At 40.0% G+C, this 13,968-nt stretch overlaps 1 protein-coding gene across 28 annotated transcripts in view; it reads left to right on the top strand.

Moving 5' to 3' along the window:
- The window catches only part of ICA1 (islet cell autoantigen 1), a 142,782-nt gene that overhangs the window by 45,376 nt on the left and 83,438 nt on the right, over positions 1-13,968 (top strand). The window lies entirely within an intron of this gene.

Here is a 13,968-nt window from a genome sequence, read left to right as displayed (position 1 = left end):
TTCTCCAGTTGTTTGAGGGAAAAGCTTACTTAACTCTCAAGTTTCAGAGTAGACTCTGGACAAAAGTGTGTTATCGAAGTGTGAACTGATCCCGTCCAAGATAGTTTTCCTTTTGCCAAAGTGTCTGGCTTTTCTTCCGAAGACTTACATGTATTGGATGGCATATGCAAACCTGGTTTCTAGAATTTCATGGATGATACTATACAAAACATAAGATTTTACTGAGTAGAACCATCAGGTTCCAGATCAAAATGCTGCCATATAATGAGCCCATTTTATAACAAGGGCTTCTCCGTGTGTTAGCAGCTAGAATGTCTTGGATGGATTCATTATTTCCATGTTTCATCATGTTGTGCTTTTGGCTACAGGGTCAGAGGAGTGGCTGGTGCCCATGACACTTTCCCTCCCTTCCCCTCAGCCCAACCGCAGACTGTTCCATCTGCCTCTGTCTCCTTTTGGTAGCTCCTAAAGAAGGTGTCATTTTAGATTATGCTTAAATGGAAAATCACTGTATTCAAGTAGTATGATATACCAGTTACTGTCTCTCTAGTTTCCGTCTCCAAGTCTGCCATATCTATCTATCCCTCTAGATTACCCTCTTCCTTTTGGTTAACAGCTCAAATATCATCTTTCCCAACTAGTTCTTTTATTCTCTCTTGGCAAATTGGTTGCAATTCTTACCATCTTCAAGAATTTAGTATAAAAGAAGACAGTTGTGCCCTCATGGGTTAGCTAAGCACTCTGGTTTTGAATGTTTATGCTTTAGGGGATCCATCCCACTGTGCTATTATTCTTATTTTACAAAATGGTGGTTTACTTAGATACACAAAATAGTGTGATTTTATTTAATTTCAAACAGGCAATATATATACTATTTCCTGAATGCCAAGAGCTGTAAAGTACTATAAGGTACTTTTATTAGACTTAAAAATAATTTTCTTCAGATACATCCTTTACAACCACTTTTCAGTGACAGAAAAAAATAATGATTTGATGGTTGTCTGAGTTGTCATTTTTACCTTAGACTAGATTTTTTAATTGGCTATGGAGAATTAGTATTTCAGAAAGAAGGCTCTAAATCACAATTGCTTTGGAAAAAACTTGTGTTCTATATTAGTCTGTCATCAAGGGATATTGAAAGGTTTTGAGTAGTACTTCTAAAATTACTGGGTTCTTTTTTGAGAACCCCCAACAAAGTGTTTCTAACAAAATTTATCCAAATAGTATTGGCTACGTGATGGAGTCAGACTGTTAGTGGTTTCACAGGTTCTCCTGTCTCTCAGTAAAACTTAAAAATTTTCTTGCATCCAAGTCTTAAGTCCATCTATACTTTAGTATTTGAACTACCAAAAGAATGAGTTAATAGAAAATTGGTATTTCCATTCACAATTCTGAGATTTAAAACAAAGAGAAGACATTTGATGATTACTTGATCTTCAGAAAACTGACATAATAATAATCTCAGAGGGATTAACCATAGAGGCCCACATATTATCCAGCATATGACCTGGTATGTGGTGGCTCTGTTCACTAAAGCTTGCAGTTTCTCCACCAGTTTCAACTCACTTCTCTCACAGTGGCTTCACTTTGCCTCCTTTAGTGAGTTTTCAGTGAATGGAAAACCTTGAACAGAAAGCAGCTTTAAAGTGTATGTGCTTATTACTCTTTTAGCATAAAATTTTCAGGATAATTCCAGATACAGTAGAACTAGCCCAAGGGGAAAAATTGTTTCATATTCAACAATTATCCCACACTTAATCCTTACCCAAGATAAATGAAATTCATATATAGGAGTCCTAAAATCTGACACTGGCCAATTTCACATGGACTCAGGGAGTCCTAAGAAGAAGCAGGCCCTTGAAAGGCCATTGGTATAACATTGACATGAAATTCCCACATGCATTAATCAGGCTTCTGTTGTTCCCATCAAATGAAATATGATTTTAAGGCTTGGTAACACTTCACAGTTGATTGGCTTTTTCTATCCAACTACCCATCTATCTGTCCATCCATCTATTTAAATTCACTCCCCAGCTGTGATCCTGAGACAACCATTGTCATTTAGATGCTGATTCCTTACTGTGGTTCTTCTGGTGACTGCTGACATCAGAATAAGGGATACATCTCAAGATAGATTAATTACATAAACAAATTGAGGGATGGATTTTTTTCTGCTTTGTTCTTTTAAATAGTCTTTCCCCCCTCCTCCCCTCTTTGAGAGGTACAACTCTGCATTCTTATAAGGAAACATAGTTCATGGGTATTAGTTCATGTTCTGAGAGAAGTCCAGGCAAAGAGACTTGGAAAATAACCCACATTAAGGGAAGAAGAACCTTATGAAAAGCCCATAGATTAATGCATGGGAAATAAATACAGAAATTTCTCAAATAGGGAAGCTGAAAAGAAGCTAGCAGAGTAAAATTTATTACATTTAGGGTCTTGTTCCCTTTCAATTTTTTTTTTTTGTCTTAAATTAGGGGAATAAAAGATATACAAGAACCTGGCAATTGTGATCTGTGGCAGGGGACTAGATTGGGGGATGAGAGAAGAGGGATGAGAATGAGGTAGAAGTTGTGCCATATGCCTTTTTAATGTTTTTAAAGTCTGTGCTATATGCATTTGTTATCCTTCAAATTACATATATAAAATTAATGATATTAGAGTGAGAATAGATAAGATTTGGTAGAAGGAAAGAATATGGATAGAAGTCTCTAAACTGACAAAAACAGAGGAGAAGCCAGGTTCCAAAGGTGATGTCACATGAGCAGCTGGATGAAGGGTTTGGAGGATGAAGTCATTTTCAAGAGCCATCCTCAGGGAGGGAGCCATGTGAGGTGGTTAAGTCACTGAAGAAAAGAAGAATCAAAGGCAAATGCCTGAGGGAAACCCACCAAAATCAAGAAAGAAGATAATGTTTCTTTTGAAAGCCTTCACTGTTCTAAGAGAACTGAAATGAGAGCTGAGTTATGCTTATCCCGAAGGGTTTGGGGAAAAGGTGAGAAAGTAAACTTAACTTTTCCCATCTCTTCTCAATGGCATCCTAGAAGGAATGAGTTCTTTGATATGCACCAGTGAGAATGCAGAGAAAATCCTTTCCCAAAAAAGAATCAAGGGGGGAGAGGGCAGCTATTTTGGAGGGAACAGCCTCTACATTTTGGACACTACATTAGGTCCTTGGAGTTGGGTTGTAGCATCGTATAGGCTAGTAGTTGGTTTCTTCATTTGGAGGTTTTCTGCTACCTTGAGTGATGTGTTCTGTGTTCACTATCCACATCTAATTCTCACGCATACTAATTAATATACTCAGACAACATCTTGCCAACACTACAATATCTCTCTCAACTCTCTTCTCTAAATCTAGCAATTTCATCAGTTCCTTTTATTGGTAGCCTTCCAGGTTTTACAGATGAAACCAAGCATAATTATGTGCCTGTGAGCACTGATTTTGTCATTAAAATTTCTGGAGAATTAATATCAGTTGTCACAAATCAATCTCTATCCCATTTGGCTTCCTAGTATTTATTTATTACTAGTTTATTTTTAATACTCTTATAGGGGCCTCCTGATGCTCTGTCTAAAAAGGAATTGAAATACATGCAGATTCTAAACCACATGTCATTTTTTGTGCACACATTATGGGTTAGGCTCCTACTAACAAAGTATACATGTCAAAATCAGATATGACTGGGAAGGCATAAAGACTTTGCAGCTACCAGGGCTTCCAGAGACTGCAGTGTACTCAGGTTTCACCGAGATTTTATCATGGTCACCATAAATCAGTGTTTTAAAAAGTTGAAAGCAATCTTTAATTTTAAAGATTTCCCTGTCTTCCTCATCCAGACAGTGTAGGCGATGCTTCCTCACCCGCCTTCCCCAAGCCCTGCCAGGAAAAGCCAATGATTTGTAAATTGAAGCTATGTCAGCTAAAGCTTTTATTGGTACTTATTATCCGGGCCTCCGTCTGCTTTTAATTTTAATTCTCTGCTGAAAGAACTAGCTTGGCCTTTTTTTTTTTTTCTTTTTTCTCTCTTTTTTTTAAATTTTTGCACATCTTTCCACTTTAAAAAGCAACAGCTAAAAGTAGTGATGTGAACCAGACAATGGTTTCCAAAGTTAGCCTCCCTCTTTCCTATCCATAGTGTATTAGGTTTGGGGCAAACCTCTTGTTTTCAGTATTGACCTACTTACTTGCTCCTTCTCTCCCTGGCATATTCCCACTTTTCCCACCATTCAGCAATTTCAACTAATAAATCATGTAAGTAAAGTAGACATTAGGAAATTGATGTTAGGATAGAGGGTTTTGAAAATAAAATGAAGATTTGATCAACATTTTCACCTATCCTTTGATTAACTGAGAACAACATATTTTTAAGAGAATGTTAGGCATGAGTTGTGCAAAAGTCAAAATACTGCTCATTTTAAAGATATCTTTTTTATAGTACAAAAGCACAGCAGATATTTAAGTTCTGCACTGAACAATATGATCGGTTTATTTATATGAAATAATTAACATATTTGAATTTTTTCCCAGCCGGGGGTTTTTCTTAGCATCCTGCCATATAGATAGATGTAGCAGCTACTTAAATATGTACACAATGCAGAATATTTCTGATTAAATATTTGTAAAATGCTCTTCAGTTTAAAAAGCTGTTTCATATTCATTACTTCACTAAAGCTATACAGCAGTTTGGCAAGGGCATGAATTTTTTGTCCTTTTTCACAGCTAAGACTAAACAAGCAGAGTCTAACTGACTTGCCCAAGGCTGCATATATGAACCAGGATTTGAACCCAAGTCCTCTGAATCCCAAATCAAGCTCCTCCTACCATTTCTGCCTCGAGTTTTTCCGAATCCAATAAATGAATCCCTGTGTATAGTGGAGTCGTTGTGGGAGGAAATGTTTTTGTAGTGATAGAGACCCAGCTTCACATTAAAGCAGCAGCCACATCTTCCAGAACATGTTGCATCCTCTGTTCTTTTCTCTCACCCCAAAGGCTCATTTTACTAGTACTATTAAAGAGTATTTGGATTTTTTATCCTTCTCACTAGGCCAACTATCAATCTGAATATTTAGTCACATTTCTGCATTTGGCAGTTAGCACTTCTCTTCTACCTTGCTGAGTGCACTTTTTTTTTTAAAGATTTTATTTATTTGTTCATGAGAGACACACAGAGAGAGAGAGAGAGAGGCAGAGTCATAGGCAGAGGGAGAAGCAGACTCCATGCAGGGAGCCCGATGTGGGACTCGATCCCAGGACTCCAGGATCACACCCTGGGCCGAAGGCAGGTGCCCAACTGCTGAGCCACCCAGGCATCCCTCTGAGTGCCCTTTTGAGATGAAATTGCTGTGGTGTTCAGCATGGGTTCCTTGGGGTCAGGTACCTGAATACCGTAGCAGTATACTTCAAGCTAAGAAGTTCAGACATAATGAACAAATGGTATAAGGCTTATGGATGGAAAGTAGACATCACAAAGACCAGCACTCTGTCCAAGGATCTTGTGTATATTGCCATATAGGTGTAAAGCCAGTACACTATGGAAAGACTTTGACTCCTAAGAAGAAAGGAAGAGGCCCTATAGCAAACAGGCACATATAGATAACAGGCCTCTGTGATGTTTCCACATATACAACTAACCCTAAGTTAGGGCCTCTATGGCCCGTGTTTAGTATAAGTATTCTCCAAGAAGTGAGTTGGACATGGAGAATCTTGGAGTCCACCTAAGGATCCTGATTCAGGAGGCCTGGAGTGTGGCCCAGGGATCTTATTTTCAGAGACTTCCCAAGGTGATTCTCTTGCTGGGGAATCCCTTGACCATATCTTTTTTTTTTTAAGATTTTATTTATTTACTTATGAGAGACACAGAGAGAGAGAGAGGCAGAGACACAGGCAGAGGGAGAAGCAGGCTCCATGCAGGAAGCCTGACGTGGGACTCAATCCTGGGTTTCCAGGATCACGCCCTGGACTGAAAGTGGTGCTAAACCACTGAGCCACCTGGGCTGCCCACCCCTTGACCATATCTTGAGACGTATTTTCCCAGAGCACCACTGTGGGATAGCTGATGTCCACAATGATAACTGATCTATCAAAAAAAAAAAGGTGATTTTTCTCCAAAAAGATAGACATTCAAAATGACAAGTGTTTAATGAACAGAGATTTCTTATTTTTAAGATTTTTTAGAATAAAGTTTTAAAAAACAGAGTACACTTGAATTCTATGGAAAAGTCAGTTAAGTGAAACCACTTGATTCCCCCCAGAGATCCTACTGTATTAAGCATCATTGTACTTTTTGGTACTCACCATCTATGTTTTCTTAAACCCTAGAGCCTGGAGATTTGTATACCATAGACAAGTATACTTAGTTTGCTCATCTGTAATCAGTATTAATCTTGCTAATTAAATTTTTTCTTCTATTTCCACAAAACCCTCCTTAGTGTTCTCCAGGCTGACTCAGAAAACTTGAAAAAGCTAGAATGGAGTGTCAGATTCATTAATATCTAGAGTTGATTACTCAAGATCCTGCTGCTTTGTGGGAACACAGCAAACAATTCTGAGAATTAATTTATACACGTTAAACACGGGGAATTTTTCAGGAGCAGTCTGGTACTGTTAGTGTCCTGATACGCATGTTAAAAAATGACTGCAGCTTCACAAAGAAATCCTCCTCCTCTGCATCCTTCCTGGTTTATGTGGTTTGTCTACTGCTTGTCACTGGTCCATCTGCTTAGGACTAGATCAGCCTAAAACAGAGAAGGTTTCACCACCAGATCCTGTAACACTACTGTCATTGTGCTCTGTAGCTTGTTACAGCTAATGTTATTCATAAGAAATAATGTCCTGGCTTTGAGGTACTTTCTGTAGTGAGTACTACGATGTTGAGAAAGAGTCACGGATGGTGTGAAAGCAGTACTTCTCATTTGTTGCAGATGACATTTCTGTTCTTGCAGGGATGGATGCATGAGAGGCTGTAAAGTCATAAATGAGGAATGTCAGGAATATAGTACTTTGGCATTTCTTGACAAACGTTCAGCCATTCTTGAATAAGACAATTGAAACTCTGAAGTTCAACGCAATAGTAGAAACAATAAAATTAGCAAATACCTTATTAAAGATTTATCACGTGCCAGCATTTTTTATAAATAGGCTCTTTAAAATTCGTCGAAGGATAGATATCATGATCCCCACTTGACAGATGGGAATTTTGAAGCTTGAAGAGGTTAAATAACTTACTCATTGACACACAGAATGTGACTGGGCCAGGTGGAAAGGGGTCATGAATTTATCTCTACATACACATCTCCTTATTTTCTAGACTGGAAGTATTTGCTTTATGAGCATGCATGATGGGGACTTCTAGATTTGTTAATTAAAGGACGTTAAATATTGTCCCTTGCTTCCATTTAAATGCTGAATCTATTCAGAATATGTCTTCCTACTGGCACAGTTTAAGTAGTCTCTTTGGGATGCTCTTTCAGAATTCCACCCTACTTCTCCCCCGGAGCTCGTTGGGCTGACTATACCCTGGAGGTGGGCAGGGAATATGGTGTTCTTTAAGCCACCCTTAATCCCCTGGCTCCTCTCTTGTCTTTTGCTGCAATATGGCCAGCCTGTGCTTGCATATGTCCCTGAAGCCTGTGGCTAGGATAAGCCCTGATCTCTTTCTCAGCTCTGGCAATGTTCTAGGAGCTTCAGCCACCTTCCCTTGATGAATCACCCTACTGGCAACTCAGACTACCTTAGACTCCCAATTTGGCCTCTAAGTGGGGCTCTCCTTGGCAAGCTCACCAGCCTGCACCCATAGCCACCCTCCCCTCCCTTCCACAGGTCATGTGACACCTGGATTTCTTCTTCACACCCCAAGAGCCCAGGGAGACCCTGGGGAGCTAAATTCCACCCTCCCTCATCAGTTGCACTGCTTTACTTGGATGCAGCTGATCCTGTTTGGAGCTTGAGGCTTGAGAAGCAATCCCCTTGCAAACTCCCATGCAAGTAGTGAGCCAGACTACATTTTGTCTTTTCTCTCCATGCTGGAAGAGAGGCAGACACATACCTGATAACACAACAGTGCAGTGAGCTATAGCCAAATTCCTGAGAACAGAGAGGAAATGATTTCTCAACTATTCACTATTCTGCTTCTTCTGGAAAATTTCCTGTCTTTTTTTCATTTCACTAGAAGGTACCTCTTCTTTCTCAAGCTGACTAGCAGACCATCCCTCAATCTTCATTAGATCCTCTTTCACTATCCTCACATTCCGTAAGTGACCTAATAAACTGTCACAGGTGCAACTTCATGTTCTCGGTATTGATCACTGGATCTCATCCATTATGCCTGATTTCTCTCTTAAGATAATGGGACCCCATAGGAAACACTAAGGTATCTTTACAGTTCATAGTTCACTTGACATGACATTGCCCTCTCCCCATGTCCAGTCTCCTCCTCAGATGAGCCTTTTATTTTTACAACTTACCTGGCCTTGTTGATGGCCCTACCAGTCTCCTAGACTCCAGGCTCAAAACCTGACACATTCCTTACCTTCATCCCCTTTATCTAGTCAGCCATCATATATAGCCCATTGAGTCTTCCTTCAGAATGCCCTTGCCTTGGGTCCCTTCCTCTTGTGTCTCATGCAGCCATACCTGTCTTAGATTTTCATTACCTGGGGCTTTAATCAAAGGCATCCTAACAGATAGGCCTCCCCCTGCTTTCTTGCCCCTTTTGTATTCCTCTCCCTGCACCTCCGACTACATACACAGACTCATACTAAATAATACCTTCTCTAAAGGTCTTGGCAGTCTCGTCACATCGCCATCTCTGCTCAAAAATCTACTGTGCTTATCTGTTAATCTCTCTACTTTTCACATTCCCTGTGACCTTGTCCACATTGTCCATCCAGTTTTGGCCCACACTCCAGTTTAACTGGAAGTTCTATAATCAGGCCAGGTTGCAGCACTACTTGGCAGTAGAGATCCTAAAGGAATAACCATTAATGTGGGAAGAGTCCTGAGGGAGCAGAAAACATCCTCCCTTTTCTATAGATTTTAAAGCAGTAAGAGGTAGACTCATTTGGATGTTTTAGATGCAAGAACCAGTGGATGATCTTGTTGTGTCCTCTTCAGATGTGAGTGTGTATCTGTCCACGTGACAGTTGCATCTGGGGAAGAGGTCTAGAAAGCCTTTTGCTTTATGCAAAGAAGTAAGTACTCTATATATCAACTTTACCTGATTATGTTGTTTCTACCTTAGTAATGAAATGTGCATGCTTCCTTTAGATAGAGGCCCATTATACCTTTTGAGGAACCTAAATGAGACTATGCTTTGTAACTCCCTTAGGTAATCTTTATTATTTTTTTTCTCTCTGCTTCAGTCAGAAACCTTTTTCCTTTTATATTTGTTCTGACAAGCATTTTTATGTGCCTATTTGTGCATTAATTAAGAATCCCTTGTCACTTAGAGAATAATTCTTGTTTTTATTTCATTTTTTAAAGATTTTATTCATTTATTCATGAGAGAGAGAGAGAGAGAGAGAGATTGGAGGTAGAGACAGAGGCAGAGGCAGAGGGAGAAGCAGGCTCCATGCAGGGAGCCCAATGTAGGACTTGATCCTGGGACCGTGGGACCATGCCCTGAGCCAAAGGCAGATGGTCAACCACTGAGCCACCCAGGTGTCCCAGTTCTTGTTTTTAAAAGCACTTTGCTGTTCCTTATCATCTTCCTGTGAATTAAGTAAGCAAGATCTGCCTTGTCCTTTTCACATCTATCTTATGTTGTGCCTTCTGTAAAGTCAGAGTTTTTCCTTGAAAACACTGATCAAGGTTCTGGTTCCCCTGAGTCTTCTAGAAAGAGGTTCCCAGAGAAGCAGACTGACCTTTCTGTGATGTACTAAGTAGCTAGAAAATTAATGAGAATATTGATCAAGGAAAGAATCAAAATTTTAAAAGGTGATACAAATTCCTAGATGTTTGCCTTCTCTATGGCAATATTTATAGGGTTTTGTTTTGTTTTTACTGTTTTGCTTTGATTTAGGAGCAAAGTTACTTTGCAAAAAGAACACTCACTTCAAAGATAAATTAGCTGTCAACAGAAACTCTAGGCTGCCTTTCCATTCTTTGTTCTTCCTTCAGTGGCTTCAGTGACCAGTTATTTAAGGTGCGTGTTGTATTGGATAGTATGGAAAATAAAACAGAGATATAAAACAGTCCCCTCCTCAATTTTACAGTTTAGTTGGGGAGATAAGACATACACCTATAAGAAAGAATACATCTGGTTACTTGGTATTCAGATGAGTATTATGGTCCATGTATGGCATTTCCTTAGATTCCTGTCCCTTCAGAACTTCATGAGGGGACATGCATGAAGTCCCATCTAAATTGAGTGAACTTGCCACTTTATTCTAAATTAAATGTATTTCTATTCAAATTAAAATTCTTAAGCCACAGGAGGGAATGATCTCTAATAATAACTAGTCATACTTAGTGTTCCATTTTTTTTTTCTATCTTTCATTCTATAAGTCTAGCTCCTGTGCCAAGAGAGAGAGATCATAAAGAGGAAAGTAGAGGCTCCCAGAGTTTGATTTACACATGGTCACAGTGGAGAGCCTGATAGAACTGGCACAGACACACTTTCCTGGCTCCAGATCTAGTGCCCCTTTCAGCCAGAGCATGACTTAGTCGAGAGACTGCATTTGTGAGACTGCATTTACCAGCCAGGTTTTCTGCCTGGGAAATAGCATGAAAGAAGCTTGAAGTTACTTCTGGATTCTAAGGCTCTGCTTAATTGGGGAGAAGAGAAGAAGAAAAAAACAGCATTATGGTGACTACCTTTCCTATGGGAAACCTAGAGGCACTACCAGGTTTTTGAGGGTGTGTGTGTGTGTGTGTGTGTGTGTGTGTGTGTGAGAGAGAGAGAGAGAGAGAGAGCGTGAGAGAGTGAGGGCATGCAAACACAGGAGTGTGAGAACACACACGCATGCTCAGAACCAACAACGTAGCTGCTTCTAGCATTTTTCCTGCCTGTCTTTACATGATTACACCACGGTTGGAAGTGGTAGGTGAGCTACATTTGTAGTGGATATTTTAATCCAGCAGCTCTCCTCACCAGTCAGCATCTCTGTATCCCATGGCATTTGGCCTGTTTTCCGCATTTTCTTCATTGTTCCAAAACAATCCTGGAGTTTCTCTGTACTCGGTTTCTGGTGTTTTGGAAATTTCCATCCTCAACTTGGTGTAACTCATTCTCCAAGCATGTGTCAGTTTCCTCCCATTGAGCATACATGTTGTTAGGCAACCTTGAGGGCACATAATTTAATTGGAGACAGCATTTTAAAGAAAACATGTAAGTGTGTAGATACCAACAGGTAGCATTCCCCAAAAGGCGTTTCCCGGATATCTGACCATTTCATTACTAGGTGCTATTTTATGTAAATTGGACAAGCTAGCTACCTTATTCTTAACAAGCTCCCATTGATATTGTAATTCAATCCATTGTAATAATGGAAGAAGAGCAGCATTTCAATTCACAAGTGCCATTAGGTGTTAGCATTCATCCATTTTTTTAAAATTTTTATTTATTTATGATAGTCACACACACACACACACACAGAGAGAGGCAGAGACACAGGCAGAGGGAGAAGCAGGCTCCATGCACCGGGAGCCAGACGTGGGATTCGATCCCCGGTCTCCAGGATCCACCCTGGGCCAAAGGCAGGCGCCAAACCGCTGCGCCACCCAGGGATCCCAGCATTCATCCATTTAACAAATGTTTTGAGCTCCTACTGTGTGCGTAGCATCAGGGATATAGTGCTGAGCAAAATAGCCATGATCTCTGCCTTCATGAAACTAATAGGGAGATAGACATGCAATAAATATTTCATACGGAGGAAAACATATCTCAAAATTTTGACCTAATCTGTGAAATAAAAGGTCCCGGGCACACACGGGAAAGGGAGAGCTCTGTGTAGGTCACTGATTTTAGCTTAGAGCTTGAGGATGCAGTGGTGACAGCGAGAAGTTATAAGGGTCAGCTCTGTGTGGAAATAACAGTATGTGAAATCTTGGGGGTGAGAAAGAGACCTAGGTTGAGGGAGCATAATCATTGAAGGTCAGAAGCCAGGTCATGGAGGACTTTGTAGAATGGATAAGGGTCTTGGAATTTAACACTGAGAAGCTATTAAAAAAAAAAAAAAGTAAAATGATCAGATTTGTGTGTGTGTGTGTTTAAGATTTTACGTATTTTTTTAAAAAGATTTTTTGTATTTATTCATGAGAAACACACAGAGAGAGGCAGAGACATAGGCAGAGGGAGAAGCAGGCTCCATGCAGGGAGCCCAATGCGGGACTCAATGATCCCAGATCACGTGATCTGGGATCACGCCCTGAGCAAAAGGCAGCCGCTCAACCGCTGAGCCACCCAGGCATCCTAGATTTGTGTTTTTAAATGGTTACTCTGTTCTGTTTTTGAATGTATACTAAGATATGGGTGAGGAAGGGAGTGGAGGGCAAGCATGGGTTGAGGGAAGATGTTAATGTAGCATTAAGGTGGCTTGGACAAGAGTAGCAGTAATCAGTGTGAAGGAAGGTTGAGGCATTTGAGATCTGTTTTGGTGTTAGCATGCACAGAAGTTGGTGAAGGCTTGCCTATGGGAAAAGAAGAAGAGTCAAGGTTGGGTCCTATGCATCTGGCATAGTGGAGAGAGGTAGCATTTACAGACCCATGGGAAACAGGATGAAAGGCAGGTTTAGCTAAGAACAATAATTAATTCTTTGAGTACATTATGTAGGAGTTGAGTATGAGATACTCTCAAGTGGGACTGTATATTTCATTTTGGGGCTCCACAAAGGACTAGGTGAGATATTTCACATTTAGGATTTGTTTATATCTGTGACTGATAATGCATGAGAAAAGATGAGATCCCCTAGGAGAGGGTTTGGAATACAGAGAAAAGGACTGGAATTTCAGCATTTAAGAGTTAGGTATGGAAGAAACCAATGAAATAAAGAAAAAGCAAGATTATTTGGTGTCATGGCAACCAAAAAAAAAGGAAGTATTTCAAAGGAAGAATCTGTCAACTCTGAATTTCCCCCACTGTTATGTAAGGTATGAATACAAAAAAGAAAAGATGTTCCTGGATTTAGCATCAGACAAATCCACTTTATAGAATTATTGGGTACGTGTGCATGTGTGGAAAAATATGAGGAGTTATGAGGAAAACAATATATGGATGTGGGAACATCTCCTTTTGAAAAGCTTGGGTGGGAGGTAGAGTGTACATAAAGGGCAGAAACCTGAGCCTGATTTTTCCAGATAGAAGGCACTAAAGTAGATTTGACTGCAGATGGGAGATGAGAGGGAGATAAAGTACAAAGTTAATGAAGAGAAAGGGCTTTCATGGTACTGGTGGGTCCTTACCTAGAAGACTAGAAGGATTGGAATACAGAGCCCACACAAAGAGAGTAGTCTTTGATAGGAAGTGGAAAGAAAGAAGAGGGAAAGGCAATGAACAAATGGTTGGGAAGATTGGATCTGATGGTAGGAAAATTAGGGAATTCTCATTTGATGGTTCCAGTTATTTCCTTGAATTATCAGAAATAGATATCCCCTGAGAATAAAAAGGGGGGAAAAAGAGTTAGGTTTAACAAGGTAGGGCAAAACATGACATATTTGACTAAAGAAATATTTAGTGGCTTGAGTGCCCAGTTGAGGGTAGTCATCAGAGCCAACATGTACAGCTGTGTTACCATACCTAAGAGGGGTGCTGTTCGCATCATAAGCATAGATTTGTATATATGTTATGCCAGGTTAGTGGCAGAGGGCAGTACAGCATCTTATTCTTACAAAACCAAGATATCACCCTAGCTTCCTGACAGAGAAGTAAAACGTATGAGAAAGGGGCATTTTATTTCACACAGAGGCACCATATAAGATACTGGTATTGGCATTTATGCTGTTGTAGGATAATACCACTCTGCCCAC

This window comes from Canis lupus, chromosome 14 (genome assembly GCF_003254725.2).
Source record: "Canis lupus dingo isolate Sandy chromosome 14, ASM325472v2, whole genome shotgun sequence".
Lineage (NCBI taxonomy): Eukaryota > Metazoa > Chordata > Mammalia > Carnivora > Canidae > Canis > Canis lupus.
The sequence above is the reverse complement of the archived record's forward strand: the minus strand, read 5'-3'. Positions and strand labels throughout refer to the sequence as shown.